The sequence below is a fragment of the Oenanthe melanoleuca genome, chromosome 1, assembly GCF_029582105.1.
Source record: "Oenanthe melanoleuca isolate GR-GAL-2019-014 chromosome 1, OMel1.0, whole genome shotgun sequence".
Lineage (NCBI taxonomy): Eukaryota > Metazoa > Chordata > Aves > Passeriformes > Muscicapidae > Oenanthe > Oenanthe melanoleuca.
Genome location: NC_079333.1, coordinates 58,771,970 through 58,788,639, shown reverse-complemented (window position 1 = coordinate 58,788,639; position 16,670 = coordinate 58,771,970).

Here is a 16,670-nt window from a genome sequence, read left to right as displayed (position 1 = left end):
CAGATAGTGACCTGAAGAACTGGATTACTTTCTGTGTTGACTTAATTTTATCTAAGTTGAAGCTTCATGCAAAATCTATGGAAAATATTGGTCTTTGTTCATACAAAACAGCAGTTATTACACTTAAAGCACATTTAGACCAGTACAACACAGGGTGTCTAGTACAAAATTTCAGATAGTAGAAGTACTTGCAAGATGAAGAACTCCTCTTCGATATTTATTCATCAATGCTACTTTTGTTACAGTAGAGAAAAAAAAAATAAAGTGCACTTACATATAAGGGATGAAATTCTTTGGTTTGCAAACACAGTAATGAGGTTTTTGAGGGAGCAGCATTGATTTGGGTTATTCTGTGACTATGCCTGTAAGGTAGGAAAAACCGAGTAAGTAAAATAAGACTAAGCAAATGAAACAGAAACCTTCAAAAAAAGCAAAAACCTTCATTGAAATTGGAAAAGCAAACAATAGCTGCTGAAGAGTACAGTCCAGCTTATGTATATGACTTTGGACCTCTGAACGAACACTGGTCTCAAGGTACTCATTATAAATGTCTGATATTTCCTATTAAAGTTAATAATGTTCTCAGATTCCTGCCTCTGAGACCAGGAGAAAAGGCTGTCTAGGTGCAATAAAATGTATTGGAAAACTGGTTTCTAAACCATAAATCCCTTTTCCAGGAGCTAAAAAACAAATTCCAAGTTTTCTTTCATAACTATAATACAAAATTTAAAAAAAAAAAAAAAAATCATTTGCTTGCTTAGCGTGGAAACAATACTTATCTCTGCATTTCTATTTTATCAACTCACACTGACTACCACAATATATTACCAAATGGTAAAATTTTAATTAGATCAGCAGGTACTCATGAAACTGCCTGTCCCCTCATTCTGTTTTAAATCTCTTCTCCCCACAGATAAAGGGTTAAAAAATGCATCACTGGACTTGCAAAAAAGGACTTCTGTTAGGAACTCTTTATGATGGCTGCACTAAATGTGACTCTTATTTCTTCTAATACATCCATTTTCCTCTGCTGTTTCTCAGTTTTTTCCCTGGCTTTTTGTCCTCCTTGTGTTTTCTTTATATTTTTTTTACCAAAAGATTCCATCAAAGTGGCTCAATCACCTCCCTTTAAAGCCATTTTCTGCACTTCAACTTATTCCTAAAATGATATTAACTCATGTCACACAACATCAACATCATCTATTAAGAGAAAAACACCATGCAGAGATTGCTAATTTTGTGTTGAGAATTAGTAACATTTGCAATGGAAATGAAAAAAAGGAAAAGAAAAAGAATCTTAAACACACACATGTAATCAAGTAGGGAACAAAATGGAACTAAAAGGTCCTGAAAGCCCAAAGCTTCATAAATAAGTAAGTATTTCGACTCTAACCTTGGATTGTTTGCATTAAGTGTAAACACTGTTTCCTAAACTTTTTATGAAATTCACAAACTTTGCAAAACAAAGCTGTTTAATTAGTAATAGCTTCACACAGTGAGCTGTCAAGTAATGTACCTAAGAACCAGAATTTTCAGCTTACACAGCAACACAAACCACTCTGCTTTGTCTTTGGAAGGCAGAGCTCTAATAGGTATTCGGGGGCACTCTGCCCAGGAGGAACTTTTACAGTCAGGCAGCCATTATACAGGAATGCACAACAGTAATTTGAAAGGGTAAACTTGTTTTCCCAATCCTAGACTAGATTTTTCTAGTTGCTATGAGAAAGCCATAGTCTGTGAGATATCTCGTGCAGGGATTTGTTGTTTTTCTGAGAATTCTAAAATAAGGAAGGCCTTAATTCTGGAATAAAGAGTGTTCCTCACCACTTTTCTTTTGTTCAGTAATGAGCAAAATCTAGATTATTGTGTTCAAATATTTTATATTAATTGCTTAAGTCGCACCAATTAAGTCTGGTTGAAACCAAACTGACTTTTAAACAGCATAGAATGAAGAAAGAAAATTATTAATAGCCTTTTATAATGTTCAGAAATTTTGGGATGTGATTTTCACTTCAGGCTTGCTTTAAAAACCAGAATACTTTATTTAAGACTTTCTTCTTTATATACAATGTATTTTAAAATAAATTTTCAGGTTTTTTGGGAGGAGAGGGGTTGACTTTTTTCCCCTGAAGGGAAACATTTCTGAACATTGCCCAAACAAATTTTTAATAAACACCTTAAAAAGAAATTGAACTTTATATTTCTTTCACAAAGCTCATAATACTACCTGAAAGAGCCACACATCAGTCTTACTCTGCAGATGATGAAATAGGTCTATGAAAACAAAAGACACTGATGTAAATAACAGGAAACATTTATGTGACCTGCAGCAGTTCTGCTCATGTCAATAACTAAATTAATATGGGATTTCATGTTGTGGAAAACTTAATATGCAGTCTCCTGACTATCTGCTCCTGGTCCTAACTGTGGTTGACTGTTTGTGGAACTGCTGTTTCTGAGGTAATTCTACAGCACTGTTTGCTATTTAATCTCCCAAAATCAAATTTGGAACCTCTATTTTACAATGAGCCTTTTTTCATTCACAGTTCAAGGATTGCTTTTTTCTGCTGTTTGGTCTCCTAAAACCATCTCATTTATTATTTTTCCTTGCTTCTCCATTCCCTGTTAATTCTGCTCTTATCATTTTAATATGATTTTGTTCTCAATCAAAGAATTGCCACCGCAGCTTACATGATGATCAAATGGACTGATTTATCTAATTCATCTTTATCATCTTTCCTTACTTTAAAGCATAAATCACATCTTCACTCATAAACATGTTCAAATCTACAGCCAGAGGTTATAGAATTAGCCCAGGAGATACAAAGTTCCTTCGTGTATTTCTCAGCAATTTTTTTCTTTCTGAAAGGTTTCTGTCTGCTACCAGCAATTTAGTGAGAAGACGAGACATGAAAATAACCTTCTATCTTGTTTATTCAGGAAGAACACTGAGCAAAAACTCTAAGTAGACTGTACATGGCAAAAAAAAAGACTTTAGATGGGCTATTTCTGCAAGGAAGAAACTCTTAATGAAAGGTGTGATTACATGCATTTTCTCACATTGCATGCTGGAGTCTCAGATATATGGGGTTTTTTCACCATAAAACCCAAACTAGATAATATAATTGGTCTAAAATGACAAGCTCCTGTCTAAAGATAAGAAAGATTGTTTCTGTTCTTAGTTCTGCCTCTGACTGTATCTTACTTTCTTCCCCATATGAATTGATGAGAGTGTTTAAACTTTTTCATAGTTCTCTTTGAGATCTAAGAAAGAAAAGAGGCAAGTAAATGTCAAGTGTCATATTTAACTGCCCATATATCTTCCTGATAACATAGCTGTGCTGTCAAAATAGTATTCTGGAGGCAGCCAGGAAGGAAAAGAGTACAAGTGAGGAGAAATATTCACTTTATTCCATGAGTCTTTGCAATATAGTTAGAGGAGAGATGGGAACAGAGAATTATGGAGGGATTAGTGTTTGTGAGAGAGATAAAGTCATAAATATTTTTCCAATACATATTGTGTTTTCAAAAGAGAAGTAAAGTGGAACAAATTTATGTAAATTTTATTGATAGCTAAAACATACCAGGAGGTATCTCCTAAGATACAATTTAAAACACATTTCTGATGCCCACAGTTATCACTGACCTGAAAAGTTTTCTTTCCTCTGTAAACAGAAATACCTTGAAACAAGCAAAGAGATTTTTTTTCTTTCAAATGTAAGTCCCCAGAGCATATATTTACTTCAGGAGATCTTGTATGCCTGTGAATTTAATTTTTCCTATCTGTTTTTTCACCTGGTTGAATTAAACCACTTCCATTCACCTGCAAACTTTTTCTTTCCTCTGTTATCAGACAACCACAGCTATAACAGCCACAGCTGTTTCTTTTTGTGCAATTATCAGAGTGCAAGAAGGCTCTTAAAAGCTCTGAACTTTCCCTTCCTTCCATGGCTATTTATTTGCCACATAGCCTGAGAGTGAATACAGGGTAGGATTTGATTTGGCTTGCTAGATTAGGGCTGCCCTGTTTGAACAGGGCAGATCTCAAGACATTGTGCAGCTAGGCTAGATTCACCATGCTGCCTGCTCCTTAAAGCTCACCTCAGAGAGGCAAATGAAATAGTGGCATAAATTCAGAGTTCTGCAGATGGTCAGGCAATAGGCCAGGCAAATAACAGGAGAGAAGAAACAGAGTCAGGGCTTCATCTGAGCCCTGGGGAGTCCTTGAAGACTGCAGAAGCATATTGTCCACCTCTTGCTGTAGGAAATACTGCAGGATGTGAGGCTTTATAGACACAGCATCAGTTCCAGCACGTCAATATTAATGACATTTTGAGTCAGGAGTGAAATCCAACTGACACAGACCAGCCCTCCTTGTTGACTAGGGAATATTTTCTGCATCTACCTCTCATTTAGAATTCTTCAGTGCTGGCTTTCCTACTGTATAGCTGTGAGCTGACAAAGCTACTAATGAGGCCTCCAGTAAAAGCATAAACAAAATGCCAAGCAAAAACCAAACAAACAAACAAAAAACAAAAACAAAAAAAGCTTAAAAATCATAAACTTAAAAAATTCCTCAATTTAAAAAAAAAACAAAAACACAGGAAGTGAAACTGCAACTGCAAAGCATCAGTAAAGAACCTTACTTTTGCTGCACTTCAGCTGAAATTCATCTTTGTTTCTTATCTGTTCTTAATATTTGTTTACAAACTTTGGTGGTGGGTAGTAATTTGTTAGCTGCAGAATTGAATAATTCTTCCAGTTTCTTTTGTGGAACAGTATTAATGTAGATTCCTTGGCCTAGCTATGCACAGGGCTTAAGCAATTTCTTCAAGGATCTTAACACCATTAGGTGCAATTTGTTATATACACAATTTTTTCTTCTTAGGGTTTCATATTTCTGTGTTTCTGTTAGCATCCTAGTTATCTGTGTTGAATCCATCATTTTTTATAAAGAAACTTGGCAAGACCATTTGTATGTCAGGACAAGAAATGCAGATCACCTTTGAAAAGCTAGAAATGGTCAGATTAAATGAAGTAACGTAAAAATGCAGTGCTAAAAAAATATGGTAGAAAATATCTTTCCTAATCCAAATTAGATGTCTAATTATGGACTAGAAATAAGTCAAATTTTTTCTCCTCTAACAAACAATAATAGACAAGCACTGGTAGAAGAAAACTCATCTCCCCCAGAGATGGTTATTAAAGTACAAAGCTTAGAATGACTCACCTTTTGAAGATGTTTATTGTGTGACTGCCCCAGGCACAGATGTTTCATTCTTGATATCTAAAGACAGACAAATCCTACACAGAAAGCTATGAAACAGTGACTTGGGAGCTGGCCTTCCTGGCATACAGTGACAGGTGTGTGTAATTTGCAGCTCATCAACCACAGGTACTATTGGCTTTCTACACGTTATGAATTCATGTAACCCACAAAATTACTCAGACTAACATTCTGTGAAAGTAGGAAGGTAAAATTGACCACATGGTCTCTAATTATGAAAACAGATGTAACATTCTGCCAGTGTTAATGGTGTTATTCAGTGTGACTATTCCTGGCACTGACATAACATGTAAATTTCTACATCATTTAATGCAGCCATATCCACGGAACAGATCCTCTTACCCCCTTATCAGTTTGAATAGCATTTCAGATCATGATTTTGTTTGTCTTTAGGACCAGCATCATGTCTTTCAGCTTTCTCTTGAGCAGAGCAATTCCTCTGGTTATATAGCTTGGCATAGCATCATGCAGTCCTGAGATCTACCTCAACATGAGCTGAAAAGCTAACTCTACTACTTTTCCCTGAATCACAATTACTCTTCTTTTTTCCCCCATGGAGCTAATATTTGCATGTTGAGTTAATGAAATTTAATTCAGATTATTTTTATGGGCCTGATATTAAGATCCTGCTCCCAGCCTAAAATGTCCATGCAACCTCTCCACTGACATGACTAGAATTCTTCATAAGAGCAAGAAATTACTGTAATGTGATCAGAGCCTGGTGAATTCCCTGTGAAAGCAGTGATATGCATCACTTGAAGAAATCTCTCTGCTGCTTTATAGGATCATCTGTTTCTGAATGAAGCCATATGTCTTCTAATCAGAAAAATCTGAAACTTGCTTCCACAAAACTCAGTAAGCAATATCTATCTACCTTGCTTAGGAATAATCTTTCACAAAGACAATAAAGCCTTGAAAAATTTTGCCCAATGACACTCTATGATCTCCCTCCTTGGATACTTTGAAGGCTAGATCAGCCCTGAGCAACCTAGTACAACTTTGATACTCACCAGGCTTTCAGCAAGAAGGTGGATATTATCCTGTGGTCCCTTCCAGCCTGAATTACCTTGTGATCCCACAAGCATCTAGTCATACCTCAAAACCAAAAAGTGCCTAACATTTGTTTTTCTAATACAGTGGAACACCCTTCTGGCTAGCTCTGAGCCCTGCTAGAAAGATATCCTCTGTTGCCCACACTTCTTTGAAGCCTGATTTAGGGCCTATTTTTTGTGACCATGAAAGGATTTTCTTGCACTAAGGATGTCCAACTGCTCCATTTTCCTCTGTGCTATGAGGTCATATCATCAAGAGCAACTCAATAATATAGAGAATCAGAATAGAAATAACAGAATTATCATGTGTGGAGGATGGAATTTAGCAAGCATTGTGGAAAAAAATGAAGGAACACCAAGAAAGGCTATATCAGAGTACAATAAACTGATATCCACCAGATTTATGAGCCACTGGGACCCTAGACACCCAGATCAAGAAACAAGTACAGTGATTAAATTCTGACAAGGTACACAGCTGGTACAGAATACAGAAGCCAACTACCAGATGATGTCAGAACATTCCCAAGACAAGTTTGTGGAATTTATTCTCAGTACATCACATGACACTTTGAACATGATTCTGTATAGGAAAAAAAACAATTAAAATATTTGTTTATTCTTTCTAGCCATTGTTCTCAGACACTTCTCAGATTTCTGTTGTGTTCAGTCATTCAACTTATGTTCTTTTTTCTTGTTTTTCTCCTCCACCTTTGAGAAAATATCTCAGTAATTAACTGCATTTTTCAGTCCAGGCAATCAGTCTATCAAAGTAATTTTGTACTGTACTTTTTCTGTCAATGAATACTCTGGTTTTTAGTATTAGGAAATTTTGTATCTACTACACATCTCCTTCTCTGGGTCATTGCTTTACAAAGTGAACAGAATTGCTTTAGCAGTCATTCCCTCCTCTGACTATTTATTTGAAACATTTTCTCTCTCTTGGAGTACCAAACCAGTAGGTCAGTATGGTAATGTATTCACCAAATTTGTAGCTGTATTTCAAAAATCATTTTCACACATGCAATTTGAAAGTAGGAAACAAGCTTTCTTTTGCCTTCTGCAATGGAAATTGCTCAGTGAAAGCTGGCATAGTGCTTAAAAATTCAGTTGTAAGTTAATATGCATGGACATATTGTGTCTATGACTTTGTCTTATCAGCCTTCTGCTTCCACTTTTTAGAAAAAAGTCAAATATTGACTGTAATCTGATTTTTTACATAAACATACTGATACACCTGATTAAATAACTGTTTACCACATTATGCCCTGGGACTGTCACTGATTAGTGTCTCTGATGTATTGACAACTGCAGAATTCTAGCTTAAATGTCCACTGTTATTTGACATGTCTTTATTTCATTTCCAAAATATAGATTAAATATAAGACTCTTTATTCCATCAGTTTCCCAATCTGCTTCCAAATGTACATAGACAAACTGTACCTTTCTTGGACCAGTGCCAACCTCTACCCTTGAAGCATCCTGGTTTTGTGATAAAGGAAAAATAAATATAAAGCAAAAGACAATTTAGACACAACTTTCTGTCCTAAAGCACCTGAGTTCATGATGTCTGAGTTCCAGTTAAGACCTGCATGACTGCAAAGAGGTTTTCTACGTATGCACAGACCAAATGGCAAGTTTCTCTGAGCCCTTTATAACAGAGCCTCTTCATGATTTGTTCTTTTGCATTTCTCATCGTGTATATTTCAACTGCATAGGTTGTGAAATAGATGTGGCAGGAGATTAATGTGATAAGTATCATCCACAGGCTTGCTTAAGGAGCTATCATCTCTACAAGGGTAGCAAACAGTGTGAAGTAGTCCCTAGACATTAAATTTCCTTGTTGGTTTACCCACTCAGGCACTGAATATACCAATAAAGCAAGTGGTTCAAAGGGAATAAGTGCCACTTTTATCCTCACCATGCAAAGTGCATTAATTGACTGCAAAGCACCTATTGCTTCTATTTTTCTTCAGACTTAATAAAAGTCTATTAATTTAAATAAATGCATATTTTTCCAAAGAAAACTGTACAACAGTGAAAGTAAAGAGTTACCATTTTTATGATCTATCATACAGGTTTGTTCATCATTTTACAGCTTCTGGTGGCCATGAACTTTCCCATATTTGTCTTGTCAAAACAAATAATATAATGTGCTTGATAACTTAGACCAGCTGACCATGACACCTGACTTGGAAAACTAATTTGTATCCTTTAAAATCTAAAAATCCTCTCACTCTCCTGGCATGAACAGTTTTTTTTGTTGTAATTGAACCACAATACCATGTGTAAAAATAGCAGTTTCTCAAGAAATAAGCACAGTAAGGGGAAAACAAGAAGTACTTTTTACTTGCCTGAAAAATGATAAATACTGTTTCTTTAAGCTGTAAGACAAGCCATAAGACAAGTTGCTGGGAAAGTACTACATAAAACAAAACACAATCAGAAAAAATAAACCCTAAATTGGTCTGAATATATACAGTTCCTGTTGCCGTTACTTTTTTATTCTTTTTTTCCCCTGCATCTCATTTTGACTATAGTATGTTTGGTTTTAAGCTGAAAAAGGGTAGATTTAAATGGTACATTAAGAAGAAATTCTTAATTGTGAAGTGAGGCCTTGGAACAGGTTGGTCAGAGAAGGTGTTGATGTCCTACCCCTGGAAATGCTCGAGGCCAGACTCCATGGAGATTGGAGAAACCCGGTCTAGTGGAAGGTGCCCCTGTCAAGGGTGGGGGACTTGAAGCTAGATGACCCTTTAAGTCCCTTCTGAACAAAATTGTTTTCTGATACAGTGCTCCTATATGTTCTGTAGGGCTGAGTATAAAGTATAAGCAGTACTCACTTTTTCACCAACTCAAGTTCCAAGAGATGAGAGTTATTTATAAACCCACAAAAATTTCCATTTCTTGGCAGAATTTTTCAATATTTGTGTGTAAAAATCACCCATCCTTTCAGCAGAAGAAAAGAAGTTACATTATGTTTTTACTTTGCAAATATTTTTTGCAGACTGTGGAAAGAGAGGCAAGAAAAGTACATGAAGCGTTTACTACCTTTGTGAACCCAATTCTTCAGCTTTCCTGAGCCACAATCTACTTAGGCATAAACTTATTCAAAAACAAGTGAAGGGTACATCTACACTTAGAAATAACTTTTCAAGCAAATTTTCCCTTGAACCTTGGTCTCCTTTGTGGTGTGGATAGAATACTGCAGAAGACAAGTTTTATTGTCCTCTGACATGGTCTTGCAATTACATGCTAGCAAAACTTTATGTCCTCAAATACCACAATGCACCTTCATTTTCAAGTTAAAAAGTGCATCATTTTAATGAGCTGTGTTTACTCTGAATTAAAAACAAATACATACATAAAAAGTGGGTTTTTTAGTCCTAAATTCTGTACTCCTAGCCCAGGGGAGATGCAAAAGCAAATCTTATACAATATGGCTATGTCCAGCCTTTCTGTGAGGGAACACCCTTGGGCATGTTACCATCTTTGGCTCCAGAGCCCACTGTCCAAGGCAGAAGTATTTCATACTGTAGACCTTCTGAAAACAGGGCAGGAATCCACTGGTCAGCCTTCCCAGCAGGGCTGGACACTCACCCAACAGGAAGGATACTGGTAGTAGGTTCAGTAGACTGGTGAAGTTTTATTTATTATATTTCTTTATTGTTCTAATAACCACTTTGTAGTTCCCTTCCTACTTTCTCAGAGACTAACAACAATCTGGAAAAGTTTGGGGTCGCTTTATATTGGCAGAGATAAGAGGCAAAACAGCAAAATAGCTCTTGGCAGATATGAGGGCAAAGTGATGGGCTTCAGGTCATAACCCCACCTTATGAGAGTCCGTGTTTTGTCTCCCATATGAGAAGCTTTCAGTGGGTCAAAGACTGGGGTGAGCAGCTGGGACCATCACAGAGGGCTCCAGGCTGGGAGAATACATGCAGCACAGCATGGCCAGTGGGAGATATGTGGGTTTACATCAGTATGCTAAGATTCACCTCTGTAATTCTCACTATTACTTGTGTAACCTTGTGGCATGACTAGAGATTAGAGATTTTGAAATATTTAAGACACAGAAGATTAAAACTAACCAAGAGAGGGTTTTAAGTTACTTTGTTATGACATAATGTATAAAGGGATCATAGACTGACCTTGTTTTTTGTGGATTTGAGATTTAATGTTACTTACTCCTAAGGGAGTATATTTAATGCATTGACACTATTCTGCAGCCACCTGTGAGTTACTGATTAGATAGAATATGTAAGAAACAAAAGGTATCTTTGGGAAAATATAGGAAAAAAAGGCCACTGAAACACTATTCTGTATTCCCTTTGGAAACCTTAATTTAAGGTAATAACACTTCAGGAGTGAGCAATGCTTTTCTAATTGCTTGTATTATCTCCTTACCAATGTTTCACAACAGGTAGTAGATAGATTGTAACTGGCAAATCTCTAAAGACTCTAGACAGAAACATAAACACACAAGAAAAAAATGTAATTTCAGTGATTACCTTCCAAGCCTTTAATAAAAGTAGTTAAGGCCTGATTTAAAAGCCTCCCTGTGATGGTAATAGCCTATTTGTCAGATGTTATTATACAGTGATGATAGTCATTGCACAGTAAAATGCTCAGCATTTAGAACTAAATGATGATTTTTTTTTCAATTTTTTTTTTCTCTCTAAATATTTGTATCATGGCAAGTAGTGAAGAGACTGGCCTCAACACTGGCTCTCTAACCCCAAATGCATCAAGATCTAAAATAAATTTTGGAACTGTACACCTACTCATATGCTGACTGGAAAGCTATTGCATATCAACAAATAAGAATTAGGTCTAATTCATATACTGAAAGGAAAGCTATTGCACATTAATGAATAAGAAGTATGTCTAAGTGCCAACATGAAATAATTCTTAAAATGAAAAGGACTTATATTCACTGTAAATAAAGATGACATTTGTGATGGGTTAAACCTTAGCACAATGTTGGAGTTGAAACAGTCTCTTCCTTTAGACTGAAATGGGACTTTCATCAATGGACATATTTCTCTGTAAATTCTAGCCCTCAGACTCTGTCTTTTAGAATATTATATTCTGTCTGTCTTTCACAGAGTTTTATTACGTGACTTTATGAATGAGCCAGACCTTGGACTCTATTTATTTCACTCTTTTCATAGAATATATGATGTGGAAATACAATCACTAGTGAATATGTGCTATAGGAAAATTACTATTATCCCTCTCTGAGGAATGCAATGGTCTTTAAAAATCTCTGTGATTTTTTTCCCCATAAATTTACATTAAATTAGACAGACTATGAACTAATAGTGATGAAAGAAGAAAGACTAAAAATTTCATTTTAGTACACAGAAACAAAAGTACTTCTTTATTTACTTTTATTTTATTTACAATGAAATCTTGTATATGGTCTTTATTTAAACCAGCAAAGTTAATAAATAAGTGTATAGCAATAAGTCTTCTGCAAAAAACCTTCAGATTATATTTCCCATAATCAGCTGTTACTGTATAAATAGCTTTGCATAAATAAGATACTTGATATTCAGTTCATGCAATGCAGTAGACACTTCACATCATTTACTTAGGGCAAGAAAAAGATTTCTTTCTCTTCCAAAAAATAATCAGTCTGAAGTATGTCAAATTTCCTGTGAAAAGTACTAACATTTTCTGTAGAAATGACAAGATATGCGCCTAATTGACAACAGATTCATGCAAAGAATATGAGAATGTGCTAATTGCATAAAAAAACCTGGGGAAAAAAATAAAGAAAAAAACGGTACCATTGCTAAAATTCTGTAGAGATCCCCTGTTATACTGTCGAGTGGTTACGATTGCCTGCATAAATTTTTTTTATTTTATTAAAAAAAATACTTTAACAATATATTATGTTTCTTTAACTACTTCTCCCAAATTTTTCAACAACTTGCTAGCTTATATTTATTCAAAATATAAAGCACTATTAATATGAGATAAAATATTTAATGATTTTATTACTATAAAAGGTACTGGTTCATTAACATGCTATCCTTAATGAGTTCTCTTCCATCATTATTTCTAATTTAGTCTTCAGTAATTCACAGTAACAGATTACTTTGCTGTCAGGGAATAGATGTGCACACAAAAGCCATGTTAGGATTGGCTGCTGAACACAGGGAGTCTGTGTTTCGGTGATTTTCTAGATAAGAAAGGACCTTTGGCTGTTGCAGTGGTAGCAAAGAGAGTAGTATCTGGCAGACTTGTGTTCCTATGAGAACAACTTCCCAATAAACTAAATTCCCCCTAAAAATATATCCAAATAAATGGATAGCAAAGAAAAAGATTATTATTATTATTACCAAAATAATTTATCAGCTCAAGCAGAAAGTTCTTCAAAATTTCACAATAAATTTCTTTAATTCCACAAATTCATCATTACATAAAATACTTAAATGTAATATATATCTGGTTTTGTCCTGAACCAGAAAGAATTTTTATTGCATCACCTTCAAGACAAACACTTATTAAAGCTACAGATGGGCTGATGAATATGTCCCACCTGGGGTCCCTGGTCAAGAGGGGTTACACAGGCTCACGTCCACTCTCCTCATGGCTTGCCCCATCAGATTGGCTGTGCCAAGACCTCAGAGGTTCCAGCTTGGGGTCTCCTGGCTCTGTTCTCCACTCTGGTTTCCACAGGACAAAACTCCACGAGGAAGAGGGAGACTGTGTGCTGTTCTCAGTTCAAGTGTTTTAAACAGTTTGAGGACTGTGCTGTGGCCAACTAGACATTTTTCCTGAAAACAGGAAGATGCAACAGTGTTGCATAAATAGCACATTATCAGTAGGACAGGTAATGGCATCTGAAGGTTCAAAGCATTCTGGGGTACTACTGAAGGGCAGAGGATGCAAAACCTTGGGCAATCTCATCAATCTCATCCACTCTGCTTACTTGGAATGGGTCACATACACCTTCTACACTATCCAGAAGAAAAAGGTCTTAGTTTCTTTTAAACTCTTTTTCCAGCAATGCTCATCACTGAATATGCCATAAATCAACTTCCTTGTATCACCAGAGTCTGATGATTTGGGATCACTTCTTCAGTGTTGCTCTTCACTCTCACTATATGAACAATGATCTCAAAAAAAAAAAAAAAAAAAAAAAAAAAAAAAAAAAAAAAAAAAAAAAAGAGATGTTTTGAAAAGCTAATAATTTATGTTAAGCAATTAATAGAATTAAAGCAATTTGAAAATCTGACTTTAACTCACTCTAAGTCTGCCACAGTTTCATTAATTATAATGTTCTGATAATATTATTACTTACTCACTATATCAAAATATCACAAGGATGGTCTAGAAAGTGATTGTAAAATAGCTTTGTCTCAACTGAGGAAAAAATCAGTTTCCAGGAAACCCTTTAGGCAGTCACTTAAAGCCTTTCCTGACTGAGGTTCACTAAAGTTTGGGAGATTGTCCTCAGGACATAACTCTGGCACTTCAATGGATTTTAAGGTGAAAGATAGCATCTAATGATTGTGCTCTACAGACAGCAGCATCTGGATTTCTTTTTTAAGCAAGATGAAAATATAAACAAATTCAAATCTGTGTATAATCTCTTCAGTAAATCAAACATTGTTATACTCCAAGAAAAAGACCCAGGTTCAAGCATACTGATGAGTATACTGTTAACTACTTTTGATTATATAATATCTTTTGAGAAATATTCCCCTTTTTTCACTCTTGAGACATTGTAAATGATTTTTGAGTTGTTTATTGTAACAATAAAAGATACAACCTTTAATTTATTTTCTTCTGGACAAAACCAATTAATGGACTACACCACCTGAAGAAAATTGCAGTATTATGTTGAATTTTCTGTCTCAAAAAAGCTGATAACATGTCAAATATGTTACCCAACAGAGTTGTGGAAAGAGAATTTTGCACCAAAAAAAACAACTAACGGCTGTTTAAAAAGTAGAGTTATTCTATTCTCAGTTATGCATTCATTATTGCAAGCATTACAGCCACAATACACTGCTCCATTGTTTTTTAATGTTTGATTTAATGTTAATATATAAACCTCACCATCATCATAATAACATTACTGAATTTGACAATGCTGCAGATTACAATGGAAAGCTTGAAAAATACAGTGCTGACTGCACCAAGATAAAACCACCCTAAATTCATCAGGAACCATTTTTTAAGGTCTGGGAATGAAAGTTACATCACAGTCTACAGCTATTACTGAATTTCTCATGTTAGAGACTTTAATAGCACCCTCTCAAGATTCTGAAATTGCAGCCTGAGATTTACACAGTTTTTCTCAACTTACTTTCATCCTTTAAGAACTTTTAATTACTTTTTGGTGGAGGCAAAGCTACCACAGAGACTTTACAATTATAGACACTCTCATGTCTTTTTCCAGGCAATCTCAGGCCATTTGCAGTTTATTCCTATGAATTCCACAGAAGTTTCTGTCAGCAAATCCACATATAAAAACTATAAAAGGTATTGATGAAGTAGTAGTTCATGCTAGCATTATAGTACATTACACATTTTCCTAAATCCGTGGGTGAGAGCAACCCTCATTAAAGTTCTCAGGTACCCAAAATTGAGTCTCAAATACTCAGAGAGCTCTCTTTTTAAAAACTGCAATTCTCTGGAATGCTTTTGAACCATATTTTCTGTTAGGACATAGACTTACTTAAATGGATTGCTTAACTATTATATGCATGGAAAAAAATTAATTGGTTTTACAACACTGACTAAAACAGCTGAAAAGACTGAAGCTGCACTTCCTGCCACAAGATATTTGCTGTCTTAAAATGAAAAACCTCAAATTTATCTGCCCTTGTGACTGAACATCTATCCATGTTAAGAAACATGCAGCAAGAAGAAAGCTGCAACCATATTTCCTCAATAGTCTGATAGATATTCTCTTAGGCTGGGTAGAAATATGATTTCCAAGTTCTTTTAGGTTCTTTGGTTTCCTTATCAAGCATATAAGTATTGTGGCTCCTTCAATGCAGAGGAACAGTATGATCTCAGGAGACAATGAATTTTAGTCTTTACTCTTGAGGCTTGAATTCTAATGAAAATTTAAAAATACATCATGGACCTGTCTCCAATATGCAATTGCTAAACAAAATGAGCATATTTTAGAAATATAACCTCAGTTCAATTGTTTCATTAATTCTTAAATATAAATATAGAAGTAGATAGATTTTTATATGGACATATAAATATCTTCCACTCCTTTTCGGCCTACAGACAGGTAATTATGGTTTCCCCAACACGGCAGGATTCCCCAAATGCAAATTTGCATCCTGGCTATATCTCTTACCATGTTATGGTTTCTACTGGATGGAAATTTGTGCGTGGGTAGGCAGAAAGTCACAGTGCTCTCTAGCTGTTTTCCTGATCTAGATGAACAAGCATTTAGTGAAATATAAGTGCAGCACAGTCCAATTTCAACCCCTGATACAAAGTAAAGTGCCAATTATATGCAGAAGATGCACAGTGAAACTTAATCTTCAGTACATCTGATTATTATAATTGCAATATTAGAGTACTGGGAGAGAGTTGCCTCTAGAATAGAGCAGTTGGATAAGATTCAGCTGTGCCTCAAGCTGAACCCAACCAGCTCAGCTATATTTCTAAAATCTATATTCAGCTTGGCAGTATCTCTTCTGTTACATGATAGAAGGCTATGACCTATCTTGATGGAAAATTATCTGGATTCATTTATTTATCACTGCTCAGACAGACAGAGCCAAGGACATTTCTAAGAGAATGACACTCCCAGGGCTTTGCTATTCTCCACAGACATAGGTGCTTCAGTTCATCAGATCTGCCCTGAAGTAACCAGTGCATCCTCATAGCATTAATAAACAAGTTCAGTGCTTCTAAATGCTTTGTGAACATACTATGGCAATTTCAGCATGTAAAACATTGTGAGAAGAAATTGTTATAATTATAATAGTTATAACTGAAGTTAATAAAGTCTTGAGTGGGGCAAACAGCTAAGTAGGGATTGACTATTCGCTGGTTCTTTGAATGAAAGTACCACAGACTACCAAAAAAAACTAGGTGTGACTTTCAAAAGAAGTAAATGTGGATCTTTACATGTGATGTGAGTAATCTGTGGAATTTTCTACTACAAGACAATGTAAATAGATTTTTGAGTTAAAGTGGGGACTGTGCAATTTATCATGGGATAGATTTTCATCCATAGCTATATTCTTCAAACATACCGGCTTTTCTTTTTCAGAAATTTCTTCTGCTTCAAGTTTCTAAAGACTATGCTGAGAAAGTTTTCTCAGGAAAAGCCACATTTTTTT